Here is a 15,044-nt window from a genome sequence, read left to right on the forward strand (position 1 = left end):
GAAATATAAAGAAATCAAATCTTGAAAACAGTGACAGAAATATTGTATTACTAATAGGAAGCCAATTATTATGACAGCTAACTTCTCAAAAGAAACTTCGAGAATGATGAAGTGCCTATATATTTGTTTCCTAAGAAAAAGTCAATCTGTATTTTTCACAGCCACCAAGAGAGGACAGAGTCCTTACCCAAAAGGCCATTTTTTTTTTTTAATTTCAATTTTGCATTTCTTCCATCTCAGTTAAGTCTTCACTTTGCACCATGGAGTACAGTGGTGGTGGGATGTCTAGATGTTTAGTTAAAATCCAATAACCAGTCAGGGGGTGCCATGTGAGCCAAACATGGTGATAATGCACCATTATAACACGAGTGCCTTTCCCATGGTGTTTTAATTCTTCTTCTTCTTCTTCTTCTTCTTCTTCTTCTTCTTCTTCTTCTTCTTCTTCTTCTTCTTCTTCTTCTTCTTCTTTTCTTCTTCTTCTTCTTCTTTTCTTCTTCTTCTTCTTCTTCTTCTTCTTCTTCTTCTTCTTCTTCTTCTTCTTCTGCTGCTGCTGCTGCTGCTGCTGCTGCTGCTGCTGCTGCTGCTTCTTTCATTTGATTATACTTTATTTGTTACCAGGATGTCTCCTCTCGGGAAAGTAAACTTCAGCTTGCTCATCCTGATCCCCAGAGCCAGCATGTTCTGAGGACAGCAGTGATCAGTCTATCTTTTGAATTCTACTTGTGTGTACACCTTGTTGATTTCATTGTACCTGCCTTCAGGAGACAGGTGATGTGTAATGTGGCTCTTCTTTCTCAAAGAGGAACAGGCTGGGGTCGCACTTTATGGCCTCAGCATAGAGCTCTGCAGACTCAAGCTTCAGCTCCCTCCAACACTTCCTGCTGGGCTTCCAGCAAGGCTTTCTCCTGCTCCTGCTGCTTATATAGTGCCGACCTCTCCAGTGGAAGAGCTCTCTGCTCACTTTCCTCAGAAGAATGCTCCTCCCAAGGTCGCTGTCTTGGGTGGCTTTTTTTTCCAGTTTTTGGATCCTCTTTTTCAATTGATCCTTTATTGCTTGGTATTCCTAGGGTCTACCTTCTTCTTTTGTAGAGGTTCCTCTCTCATGGGGATGAGCTCCCAGAAGGACAGCAGTAAAGCTCTCTGGTGGGTGTGTCTGATCTGTGTCTAGAAGGTCCCAGGTATCCAACTCTGAGGCCTCAGAGTTCACACAGAACACAGCAGCACAGTGTTCTGAGATGGTAGAAAGGAATGATAGGTGCTCTAACACTTTAGCCAGTTTACTCAGAGAGCAAGTGAAGTTTGTTTAATTGATTTAATTTAAACAGTTTTGTGATGGTGGTGCTAGATGGTTACCTCTGTGATGTACACTGGGCAAGGAAGACTTGCCCTGATGTTGAAAGTGTTTTCAGTCTGCTCACATGGTATAGTTTGAACACTTATGGTATAGATTCAGGAATTAAGATGAGAAACAGCGGCCTGGAGGTGGCCTGAAAAGCCATGGCTGTCGCTGTGCTGCTGTGTGAAGCATGATTTTTGGATGTAAGTGTCTAGTACACTGTCATTATAATATAGCAAATCTACTTTTCTGCAATACGCCACAGTTTTTCTAGGTCTCTAATTCTCTGTCTGCCACAAAGTGCACTGGAAATTGACATTAATATTGATATTAATGCTTCAAGGAGGAAATAAAAAGGAAATTTTTGAAATTTTATGATATAAAATACATAGGCATGTTAAAAACAGCCTCCTCCCAGCACGTATGTCCACATACAAGATCAGGTAACACTCAACATCTTCAAAATGGTTTGTGAATTTTTATTTAAATGTGAAAGCCTTTTATTGCAAGATTTGCACATTTATTTTCTAAAATACTTTTGCAATGCTTGCATGTAGTCTTTTATAACTTGTAACTATATTTAGATTAAATTTAATTGAAAAATATGCATAAGTGCAAATGAGTAAACTTGGAATGAAATTATCAAGATTAGTTTTCATAATTAGGTATAATAACTATTTCTATGGCATGGAAGAAGATTTTACTCAAATGACAACAAAAAATATTCTTGAATCCTGGTAATTCGAGGTTTCTGGCATCAAATGTAGATACTGAGTCTGGAAATACCCTCAAGTGCACGAAATCCTTGGGCAGAATAAGAGCGTGTGCTTTGTTATAAGAGACATGATCTACAAACAACTGCCTCTGTGCAATCAAATTCAAGAAAGCTTTCTGTTGGCTTCAGCAGATGGAGCCAGCCCAAGAATGCCAGGTTTCTATCTACCAGTGAGTAAGGAAGACCCAAAATATTGCCTTTACTATTGTGCCCATGATTCATTTCTCATCTCCAGTATGCAGTACCCTGGATGACTCCTACTTTATCAGATCAAAGACAAAGCTTTAATATTTTGCTATATCAACTGGAGAGTTGTGATTCATTGGGCGTCAGTAGTACCAAAGGGTCTACATTTTGTGAAACCCTCACATCATTGAATACAGATGCTCCATGAGCCATTCTGAGATGCTTGAACGAAAGTCTTATTTTCTTCATAGATGCTTTAACCTTAACTTTTAGCCATTTTTGAAATGGATAACATAAACTAGAAAATTAATCACATATCTCAATTTGGTCTTATTAACTTTTAGAAAATTACTTGTTGTCTTCAATGTTATGATACCCTTCCTGTGCTGTTCTTATTGTCTTTATCCCCTCTTCACTGACCATTGTCTTCTTTGTAACATATCCATGGTGTCATCAAAATTTGTATGGTGGCAGATTAAAGTTTTAAATGTGACTGTTTTCTTCATTCTTACATCTTGAAATATCACTATTCTAATTTTGCCTTCTCTTCCTTTTCCCCTCTCTCCCCTTACTTCTCTTTCTCCTTCTGTAATGAGGGTAACAGGAGTTGTCTAGGGCATCAACAAGCACATTCCTTGGTATGAACAAAGAATTTAATAACCAAGAAAGACAAGACAAGGTCATAGAGCAAGGAAAAGCAACAGAATTATACAATTTGTGTTGGGGAAATCCAAAGCTAGAAGTCTGCTCCCCTAACTTCTGTATTTTATAGAGTCTCTGGGTCCTCCTCTTTCATTTATTAATCCTTTTTAACTATTGTCTTCCATCTCTCCTAGCTGTTTTCCATTAAAATATCATCCAGGATCAAAACTCTACTATGTGGGGAGATCCCTTCAGTTTTTCTGCCTACCTATATTACTACAACCTCCTTCCAGTGTCCCCCTCTCAGGGGTTCATACTAACTGTTAGCATATGAAGTGATGATTGCCCCAGATACCTTATGCTGAGAGAGGGTGGCATTTAGGGGGCTGCCAGTGAAATGGCAGAGAGGAAATGAATTCCTACCTATGAGGCAAGCTTTTGGATTGATTGTGAGGGCTTGCAGCAAAATTCTGGTCTCAGATTCTGTCTGCAGGAACCATAAGAACATGGAAACTGAAATGGTGAAGAGAGGAGTGTTAGAAGCCATTCCAATAAGGACTAATATAGCCCAGTGTAGAGTGAAAATCCCTCACGTTGTAACAATCCATTCAGAGAGGATTGTGAACAGAGTATTCATTTAAAACTTAGATGGCTATTTCGTTTTGTGTGTGTGTGTGTGTGTGTGTGTGTGTGTGTCTTAAATTTTTTAAATTTTATTTCTTTATTCATTCATTCATTTATTCATTTATTACAATTTGTTCACTTTGTATCCCCACTGCAGCTCCACCTCTTGTCTTTTCTCAGTCTCACCCACCCTTCCTCTTCTCCCCCTATGCCCTTTCCCTAGTCCCCTGATAGGGGAGGATCTCCTCCCTTTCTAGCTGACCCTAGCTTATCCATTTTTTAAAGGATAGTCTGAAGGTCTACAGTTGCAAAAAAAAATGCATATTCTTTTGCAGAGGCCCTTGCTGGGTTCTCTTCGGATGGAGACTATTTAAAGTGTCACTTTCTGGCCTTAGTGTGATGATCCAGTAATCTAGGCCAGCTACCTTAACTTCATAGGTATGGATAAAATGAAAGGATAGACACCTTCCCAAATGAGATTTAGGCAAAGAACATATCTTTGATTATATTGATGAGAATTAGGCACCCAGGACATAATGTGAAAGCCTCCATATCTCTTATCTCTAGACCATCTTATTTAAATTCTAAAAGAACTTGGAGCTTGGTTAACCAAGTTGAGTGATGTATGTCACCAGATGATTAATTTCATGGTCATGTGGCAAAACCCGTGAAATGAAAGGCCTGCCACACAAGATTTTGTGTTTTTTTTTTTTGTTTGTTTGTTTGTTTTTTATCAGTTACATTTTATTAACTCTGTATCCCAGCCGTGTCCCGATCCCTCATTCCCTCCCAGTCCCTCCCTCCCTCCCTCATCTCCACCGTGCCCCTTTCCAAGTCCACTGATAGGGGGGACCTCCTCCCCATTCATCTGATCCTGTTTTATAAGATTTTGAAGGGAGCGAGTCCTAATTTTCATGGGGTGTTCCTCAAGTGTACCAGAGTTATATGTGGTAAAATTTGCCCAAGAAGTTTGAGTTCCATGCATGAGTTTAGTGAGGTGCCTGCTTATTTAGTAACCTGTATATTCTCTACCTTTTCAGAAGATTGGGGATCCCAGGCACAGCAGATATAAAATTATACCCAAGGCCTAGGAGACTTCAGAAATAACATCAGCCTTGAAGGCTGATCCATTAGCATTTTGTATATGCTCAGGTATTCCAAACCTAAGAAATATTTCATTTAGAAAATTTTTTATCGCTTATTTGGCTGTTTTTTATTTGACAAGGAAGGGTTTCAACATAGCCAATGGAAGTGTCCACCTATACAAGTAAAAGATAAATATTTGCTCTCCACCATCACCCCAGCAGGTGAGTAAAGTCTGTCAATCTTCTCCTGGATACTTTCCTTGCCTCTGCATCCAGGGGAAAAAAATTACTGTTCAGGGGCAGAGGGGTGGTAAACAAAATTTTAATAGTCTGGGTTATGAGGGTGTATGGACTGTGTAAAGGGGGAGGAGAGCTCATTAACCAGTAACATTTCTTCTATCAACTTCGTTTGATTGGTCCATTTTGAACTCCCAGGAATAGGTAGATTATATAGACTATAACATTCTATCAGGAGTTTGTTTTTCAAGAACCAAGATGATAGTGTTAAGTTGCTTTGACACTTCAGGCTTTAGTGGGTATTATTTCTGGTAGGAAAAATAGGTGCGACCTTTTAGACGTATATGAATGAGTGAACTGGTTATAGATCATTCTATAGTCTCCCCATCTGCCCATACTGAAAGTTCTATATTTGCTTCTACTAGGGGCAAGTATAAGTTTTCTCCCAGAGGGGGAATGAGTCTAATCTGGTGCTGGGAGAGACTGTCACTGCACAAAAACAGGAGTCTGGGCAATGAGGAAGGAGCATTGGAAGAGGAGGTATGCTCATTTCCAGGCAAAAGTCTCTGTTAAAGCTGATTCAGTGCATGTCCTGATATGCCCTAAAGGTGGTTGTTTTGAGAGACTGGAGATCTGCAGAAAAGAGAATATCAGATTCCCAAGTACACTAGTAAACTTAGAGTGTGATGTAAGGATATCTAGAGCTCCTACTGTTGGCCTAGTATTACTGTGGCCTGGAGAATTGGCTACAGGACCCATCAATTTTCAAATTGATGAAGTGGCCTCAAGCCCTTAGGGTACACGAGACACCTTACTCTTCAGTGATTGCCTAGACAGCTGGGACAAGTTCCAGGTGAATGCCAAGACATATGACTAGCTCTCTTCTTCTTGGGCATTCCCTTTGGAAGTACTGTGTCTGTTCAGGAAGGAAGCATGTACTGAAGGCTACCTTCTGGATAGCACCTCCCTGGGTAGCTTTCATAATGGCCAATAAGTCAATGTAGCATTTTTTATTCTCTTTCCTTTTCCTTTCCAGGTTCCAGTTTGGATATACTGACATTGCAATCAGCACCAATTTGTTCTCTTGCTTAGTTCAGGTAGCAGCCTTTGCAGTTTCTACATAACCTTGGAGTGACTGGGTCAGGATTTTGTCTTTCAGGAGGACTTCCTTCTCCAAGAGTTCTAGTGTTAGATCAACACATTTTTCTGAGAGCCTTCTTTAGTCTCTGGAGAAAGGTAATAGGGAGTTCATTCTTCTTCTTGGCAAATGGTGATCATCTGTGAATAATTAAGAGGCATGATTCTGGCTTTCCATAAGCCCTCAGAAATATAATAGGTAAAGTACTTTTTGTCCTAGGGGTCAGGGGTCACTGAAATTGCAGCATGGATCACTCAGAAGGACAGTCTAGGTTCCTGTGGGAACTTGGGCATGTGAGCCTCAGTTCTGAAATATGTGGCAGTCCTTATTAGCCGCTACTGCCTTTCCAGTTACCCAAGTTTTCACCAAAGTCAAGAGTGGGTCTAATGTTTTAAAGACTGTTTAGAGGTTTAAAAACATTACATATTGGTCAGGATTCTCAGTAAAATGACCTAATTCTGTTTTTGCTATCTTTCAATTCTTCTGATGAAAAGGCTCTATGAACGTATGTGTATCTTGAGCCAAGATATAGTGGGCATGGTTATAGGGCTACTGTAGCAGGACAGTGCTGTGACAAGCATAGATGGTACTGAATGTAAAAGAAATTGAACTTAAGAAATCTCAAAACTTTTCTGTTGAAGGTATTTTCTTTTTTTAAAGGTAAAACCAAAATATGATTTTAATACAAAAATAAAAGCAAGAAAAACGCACAAAAAATACCAACAACTCCAACCAGCGAGCAGTCAGCCAGCTTTTTACAGACAGATCATTCTGTAAAGCCAAATCATTACTCAAATGGTACTTTGCCATTAGTAAAAGCCAATTGATTTAAAATTCAGTGCACTTAGGATCCAGTGTCAGAATAATTCATATAGTTATCCTCTTATCTTGTTCAGAGAGATACACATACTAAAATATTTTATTACTAACATAGGGTGGGGTATAATCCACATCACACACACACACTTTTTATTGTTAGGAATCACAAGTCAACTTGGGTTTGATAAGGCTCCCAGGAGAAAAGTCCAGTGTAGTTATCTCCCATACAAACAGCCAATGTTCTTAACCTCTGAGCCATCTCTCCAACCTGAAGGGATTTTCTATAACCCATGTTTTTGTCATCCATGCCCTTATTCCCAGAAAGAATGACTCTGAGTCCTTCTATCTATTTACAAAACCTAGGCCAATAAAGGTAGACATGTTTCCTGATTGGCTCATAACTAATTTTCTATTTGTTCTATTCTAAGTTTTGGCATGTCACTGGTTACCTGTGCTCAAGTTTCATGTATCTGTCCTCTTCAGTGTCCCTAATCTCCTTCTCACTTCACTCTATCATTCAACCTCTCTCTAACAGAAATCCTCCCTCCTATTTTCTGCCTCAGCTATAAGCCAATCAGTTGTTTATTGACAGGTAAAACATCCATAAAGTAGGTAAAAGATTACACCTACACTTTTTTTTCTATTTTATGGAATTTATCCAATTAAAGAATAATGTAAGTAAGGATCCCTTGAAGTATCCATTTTGTTTGTTTGTTCGTTTGTTTGTTTGTTTTTTGTCACCCAACGATACAGTAGAGCTATACTTCCTGAATAAAGAAAATCTGGTTCTGTATGTGAGGGTTTCCTTTCTCTCTCTCTCTCTCTCTATATATATATATATATATATAGAGAGAGAGAGAGAGAATATATTATATATATATATATATATATATATATATATATATATATTCCAGTGTTTGAGAAAGCAGCCAAGTGCCAACTTCATAGGAAGTTGAAGGATAAAAGATAGATACATCATCAGTCAGGGTTGCCCTTTCCCCACCCTTATTCTCAGTCCACCTAGTCAGGACTAGTCTGACCCAGGAAAAAGGTCCAACTAAGAGGGAATTCCTTACCTTACCCACAGCTCAGTACCTTGTTATGTTACAATTTATTTCTATACTCCATACAAGCTCTGAAAGGAGCCATAATATCTATTTACCAAATACATTTCAGCAGCTGCTTTGTTTCAGCATAATTCATCCAAGTTCACAGAGCTGGGAACAACCAGCTCAGAAATAAGGCCAGTAGGCTCCAAATTGATGTTCTAGTGGGAGCCTATTCAACAGCAGATATTTATTTTATTGATGGCTCATCCAATGGTATATGAGGGATTCATGGTCCAAATACTCATACAGACAAAACTGAAAAAGGAGATATCATGCTTATCATTAGAAATTAAGTCAGTCTACCTCGGACCATGTTAAGGTCCTATGCACCTAGGGAGATAATATCCTATTGCCCTAAATTAGCTGAGAATCTCTTTCTGGCAATGTTTTCTGCTTTGATCTGTGCATCTGTGGTGAGTACCTCTGAGAAAATGTATTAGCCTTATGTTCCTCATCTTCCTTTGCTTCAAATTATAGACTGGATGGATTCAGTTCCTACTGTTTTTACTAAAGACTGGGTTTATGACTGGACCTTGGCTGTAGGCTTAGATTTTTCACCAAGTCTACTTTATTTAGGGTTCTTCAATGCTTCTCTCTCCCTTCCATCCTCTGACCAGAGGTAGGGGAGATAAGAAGGTTATTAGGTAAAGTGGGTTGTAGACCTTTTTTGGAAGTAGTTTTTTGCAATTAGTCCTCTCTTTGTTGACTGGATACCAGCAGTCAAGTCCAAAGGCCAACAAGAATCAGTGGCAACCAAATGGCAACAAGAATCAATCCAATTCAGAAGATCGGGACAAGTCAGCAAAAATGGCAAGACTTGATTCGATTGCTTCAAAAAGTTTTCTGGAACATTTCTCTGGGCAAAATCAAGTGTCAAAGCATGAAGATCAGCACAGTGATGTTGATCCAAAAAGTGATGTTTCAGTGTCTATAGACTTCTATAGATTTCCTCTCCTCAGAGTCCACCCATGGATGATATCAGCTGGCCAAAGTCATGCCCCTCACATGAGAGAACTCACAGCAAAACATCATATGCCCTCTCATAAGCCAGCTTCTTGCAAATCATCACATGACTCAACTGAGTCTTGAAAAAAACTAGAAACTTCCATTTCACTTGGCATAGTAATAAACTCATTCACTTATCTGAATAAATGACTGTATTTAATCCTCTCTTGGGATTTGAATTACTTCCCATTTGCATTGGACATCATAACATTTGTTTTCCTGTTAAAGGACAAAAATTGGGCTTACATTCTACAAGATACCAGAATTAGTCATAATGTATCTTTTTCAAGTTATTCTCTAGATTATTCTCACTAATATAATAATGTAATCAATAGTACTGGACATAAATTGATTCCCTCTTCTTGATGACAGAGTATTACACACAATATATCAAATGACAATTACATTTATTTACAATATCTTAAATCAAAACCATTCTGGATATATTGCATTTAAAAAATAAAAGGAAAGAGATGTTGGAACACAGTCCAAAACTGGAGTCCTGTGAGATCTCTGAGTGTTTGTGAGAAAATGCAAAGAAAACATAATAAAAGTCTTGTGACCTCAGGTTCTTTAAAAACAAACAAACAAGCAAACAAAAAACAAAAAGAATAGCTCTTAGATTATGCTTCAGTGTCTATTCCAGATATAGCCGATAGGAAGAAAATATCTTCATATTACTCATTACAGCTGTATATTGTCATTTGTTTATATGCCTAAATGAAAAACATGTTCTTGACTCATGTGGCTTGCCTACGTGTATGGCTTGCCCATGCGATTGTACACTTTATTCATGTGACTCGTCATAACTCTCAAAGAATAAATTTTCTGATTCTCTGAATAAAGTTGACAATTGCATAAAACTTTAGTCCACATCATTATTCTGCTTTATGATCCTAGATTCTGCTTTATGATCCTAGATTCCACTTTATGATCCTATGATTCCACTTCCTCTAGAGCAGTGACATATGCATAACATTATATGTTATATAATTGAAATTATGTACCCCTTAGCCAACATTTCTTTGCCCTTTCCCACCACAGAAGGGAATATATCTTTTAATACATAAAAATACATTTTAGCTTGCATCCAAAGATGATTGGCACAGAAGCTTCTTCTCAGAGGATGCATGTTCTGAGCCAAGTGATTGAAATCAAAGAATTATAGTGTATAACATAGGTTTCAGCAGCATGGCTGCTAAAGATATCCATGATCATGAGACCATGGCTTAACTCATTTCTGTAACCACTTTTTGAACTTATGTATAATTCTTCTTTGACATAAATTCAAATGTGACTCAGTTATTTGAGAGCTCCCTTCATCCTTTTCCTTCATGAACCATGCATCACTCTCAAACTTCCTCTGAACAAAATTCATCAGTCTTTCTCTGAACCTTACAAATGCTCAGAGCATATCTCTGTATAGCCACCATTCTGCAGTAGGTACCACTTCTCTCATTGGGATTTGACCTCTTGGAAAGCAAAGTTCAAATACTCTATCTTTGAAGAAGCACTGGCCCTCAAAGGATATTCTTAGACACCTTTAAGACTATGCTGAACAACTGAACTATCTTTCACAGGCTACTCTGAATCTTTTGTGTCTAACCACATGTCCAGCTATCTTTCCATCTTTCTATTATGACAGAATGACTTTGCATTAAGGAGGAGTGTAGTAGAGGTTTTGGTTTCTTTAAAAACTCAGTTATGTTATGTAAACATGTTTTCATTTTAATCCCAAGTGTGGGATTTTAGTTTATCCTTTAGCTTGTCCACAGCTGATGATTGCTTCATGCAGGAGCATGGTCTTTGCCAGCTGGAGTTAGCTGAATTATGAGGACTCTGAGAGATATAAATATGACAGTCCAGAGGGAAAATGCATGGCAGTTTGGAAGAGATGGATGGAGAAAACGCTCTGATAATGCTTCAAAGAAAAAAGACTGCTTGCTGCATTTGCTCATTTGCTGGTTGCCTGACTGCTGGATGTCCTGACAGTTAAGACTGTCATTGCCTCAAAAAGAACCCAATGACCCTACCCAGCCTAAAAAAGAGGTCTATGGTTCCTTTCCTTTCTAACCTTTCTCTCATACCTAGGGTTGGGGGTTTGGAATAGAGGTAGAGGCATTTGGAACCCCAAATAAAATTGAGGTTAAGAATAGTGCTTACAGAGGAACAACAAATAGACTTCTTGTAGGAGAGCCATGGAACTAATTTCTCTTTTGGAGAAAATCAAGGAATATTCTTTGATCATTATTGCTCACTACCTATCTCCAGAACTCTTCAAGCCTCCTGCGTCAGCATGAGGTTGACTGGTTACTAGGTTTTGAGGTAAATGGGGTGTTTGAGCTGCAAGGTTGTACTTGCATTCTGTCTTCTTAAATCCAACAGCAAGAACAGGGATCCAAATTATATTCAGTACTATTGATTGCATTATTGTATTGATCAGAAAAATCTAGAGAATAGTTTGAGAAAAGACACATATGGTTAGTAGTTCTGGTATCTTGTAGAATGTAAGCCCATTTTTAGCCTATAGCAGGAATACATTTGTTATGATGTCCAATGCAAATGGGGAGTAATTCAAATCCCATGAAAAAATTAAATGCAGTCCCTTCTTCAGATGAGTGAATGAGTTTATTACATTACCAAGGTCCAGTCATAAACCCACAGTCATTAGTAAAAATAAATGAAATCAATATCCAGTACTGACCAGAAACCAATTCACTGAACCAAACTGCCCCAGAACACTTAATAAATGAGGTACAAAGCCTCATCTTTGACATAGCATTTTTCTTCACATAATTTTAATATAAACCAACATTTATTCGTTTTTTTCTCATGAGACATTACAGTTCTCTTTGTTAGAACATTTCATCTCTTTATATCACAGCAATAAACAACATTAGAAATACATAAATCTGAACTCAAGCATTCTGATCATGGCTTAGTGTAAAAGGAAAAAATATTTTTCCTTCTTAGTAGTAAGGAAATTCTAATTCTGTCACACATGCAATTGTCTCCTAGGAGACTCTGTATACATTGTAACCATGGAGACTAACTTAGTGGTCCTTTCTGCTTCAAAGAAGCAGCATGGATCATTTGTGGTGTCAATGGCTAGAAACATGAGGGCATAGTCTATATAATGTATAGTACATTCCAAATCATTGGGTGGCATCTTAGGGAGAAAATTTAATAGATTGTGATTTTCCAAACCCCTCTTGGACTAAAATTATATGAGAATAGTCAGAAACAAGGAGAATGAGCAGACTGTATCAGTCCCTAGAAGAAGATAAGCCACACCCTCCAAGACATGGGAAGATGTCTACAGGACTTAGCCAGGAGCCTTCTGTCCATATGCTTCCTCTTCCCTAAATCATTCCAAAGGCCAAAGAGGACCTTGACAATGCAAACACATTAGTGTTGTGTAGAAGAGAATTTTAGAGCATCTGTTTTTCATTTACATTCTGTTTTTCACTTACATTTTATGTCAAAACATACTTTTGACATAAAACACAATTGCCATCAAAACAATTTAAATCACAATGATTACTTTAACTGTTTAGTGAATATTTCCCTTTGCAGAACCAAACAGCATACCATCATGTTATCCCAGGAGCCAAGGCTGACTGACAATTAGGACAATTGGGCAGAATGCTACCCAATGTGTTTGTTTGCCTTTTAGAGACACACAACACATCCTCAAAGAGCCTTCAGTAGGGGTCCATTTCTCACTTATTGTAACATGGTGTTCCTCATAGAAGGCCATGAGCCAAAAATAAAATGGTGTCTATTCACCAGGGCAACCATTAGAAAAAAAAAAGTGATGTGCGTGCGTGTGTGTATGTGTGTGTGTGTGTGTCCATACATTCTTCCAGACGAAGACAAGGTTTTGAGAGGTAGAGTTGTAGAACAAAGAATAATACAGAAGAGAGAAGGTCAGACAGTAGGAAGAAATGAAGTGACTAGAATAATATTTGATGCTTGTACAAAGTAAGAATAAACAGGCACATATGTTCTACGTACTGTCACCCTGACTCCATTCATATCCTCTGAAGTTGAGAAGGGTAGGGCAATAGTTATGGTGTACAAAGAGAGCAGGCAGGCTCTGAAAGCATGGGCCTCTGCTGAAGTTATACCAGGAGAAATAGGGCCCTGAACGATGATTGCCACATCTAAAAAATGTGGTGTGACATTCCTTTCACAAAAACATCCACATGACTATCTTTTACTAACAGTCATTTAGCATTTACTTAGGTAAAAGATATAAACCATAGATCTTAGCCTAAGGGGTGCTCCTTCAGAACATCAACAGGAAAAACTTATTACAGTGAAGCTAACTTGAAGAATAAAAAGCAAAACTCTTGGAGATCTCTTCCAGGAGGAAGAGTACCAAACAATAGTGGCCTAATTGAAACTTATTTTTCAGACAATTGAGTGAAACGGGAACATCATTTACAGAAGGGGTCACTGGAGATTGCTGCTTTAATTATTTCTTCTATTTTGCTTTTTTTTTTTTTTATAAGCACAAGTAGTGCCCTGTTCCTGCTGCCTCTCTTATGCCATTGTTGCCATGGTAACAAATGTGCTTTAATGGCAGAGAGGCACAGAAAGATTAAAATGAAGTAATAAAAGTAAAGGGGATAAAATAGCATTGGGCTGAGTGAGTTTTATGTGAAGTGCTATTGATTTTATTAACATAGGTTAATGCCATATCGAGTTCATGTTTTAGCTCCTGGTGAGATGCACAAACTGAAGATCATGTCTTCCAATAAGATGTTATTTAAGTTTTTCCCCCTAGAGGCTTCAACTTCCCAAAGTAATAATTGTTTATTTAATTTTCTTGAATGAAGAAACTACAAGTTTAGAATATTTCTTCCCTTTAAATTTTCAATAAATAGGCATAAAATAAAACCAAACTTAATCCTATCATTGACGCATGCTGATTAGATATGTCTGTCTGGAAGTGATAGAGTCTGAGGGAAACTTTAAACGAAGCAAAAAAAAAGTATCAAAAATAAATTCCAGCATAGCCAATAGCAGAAAGGTGTAAAAGGAATCCAAAATAAGCTCTTGGAGGGGAACATAAGAAGAATAAAACAGGAGGAGAGGAGGATGTGAGAGAAGACACTGATGGGGAGGAAAAGTCTCTCAACAGTGCTGAGTGGAATGCTCACAAGTCACCCACTGAGGACCTGCTGCAGGTCAGTAGGGCACATGATTCCCCCAGTAAGCACAAAGGAAGCAAAAACGGTCTGCAGGTGCCTCTGCACTTGACAGATACAATGCATAAGGAGAGGGCAGCATGCTATCTTCTTTTGACTCTGCATTAACACATTATGTTTTTGACTCAAATGTGACTTTTTATATGTTTATACATCATGTAATTATCAAATCAGTGGAACTGAAAAAATTTTCTTCATCATGAACATATGTCATTCTTTTCTTGTAGTCAGCACACTCCCAATTCCCTCTTCTGACTATTTAGAAATACACTGCTGTTAGAAATACATCATTGCTATCTATAGTTACTCAATTGTGTAATAGAGCACCAGGACATCGTTCTCCTTTCTAATTATAACTTAGTATCCATTCACCAAATTTTTTCATGTCTTTCCCTTACCTTCCTTAGCCTTCTACGACATCAAATTTTATCTTTCACATATGGTTGAGATCAAACTGTTTGTCTTTCTGTGTTTGACTTACTGCATTTAACCTAATGTCCTCCAGGCCTATCCATGTTGGGACAAATGACAAGACTTGAGCTTTCATGGAAGAGTAATTTTCCTTGGGAGTATAGGTCATGTTTTCTTATGAATTCTTCCATGGATTGAAATATAGGTTGAGAAATGTATCTTGGCTATTGTGTATAGTGAGAAATCACCTCAGCCAAATTAGAGGGGTTAGCCTCCAAGATGAAAAATAATGGATAATGATCAAAATACAGAGAAAAGGGAACACTCATGCTTTATTGATGGATATACAAACTATTTTAGTCATTTTATGATAGTAGAAAAGTTCTTCAAAACAGTAAGACTAGACTGCTTTTTTATCTGCTAGACATACTCTGTACTTCTTAGACATGTATCTACAGTAA

General features: G+C 38.0%; 1 pseudogene; it reads right to left on the reverse strand.

The window, feature by feature from the left end:
* Positions 1–702: 702 nt before the first annotated feature.
* On the reverse strand, positions 703–1,194 carry LOC110566353 (large ribosomal subunit protein mL40-like; annotated as a pseudogene).
* Between the last annotated feature and the right edge of the window lie 13,850 nt (positions 1,195–15,044).

This window comes from Meriones unguiculatus, chromosome 14 (assembly GCF_030254825.1).
Source record: "Meriones unguiculatus strain TT.TT164.6M chromosome 14, Bangor_MerUng_6.1, whole genome shotgun sequence".
Classification (NCBI taxonomy): Eukaryota; Metazoa; Chordata; class Mammalia; order Rodentia; family Muridae; genus Meriones; species Meriones unguiculatus.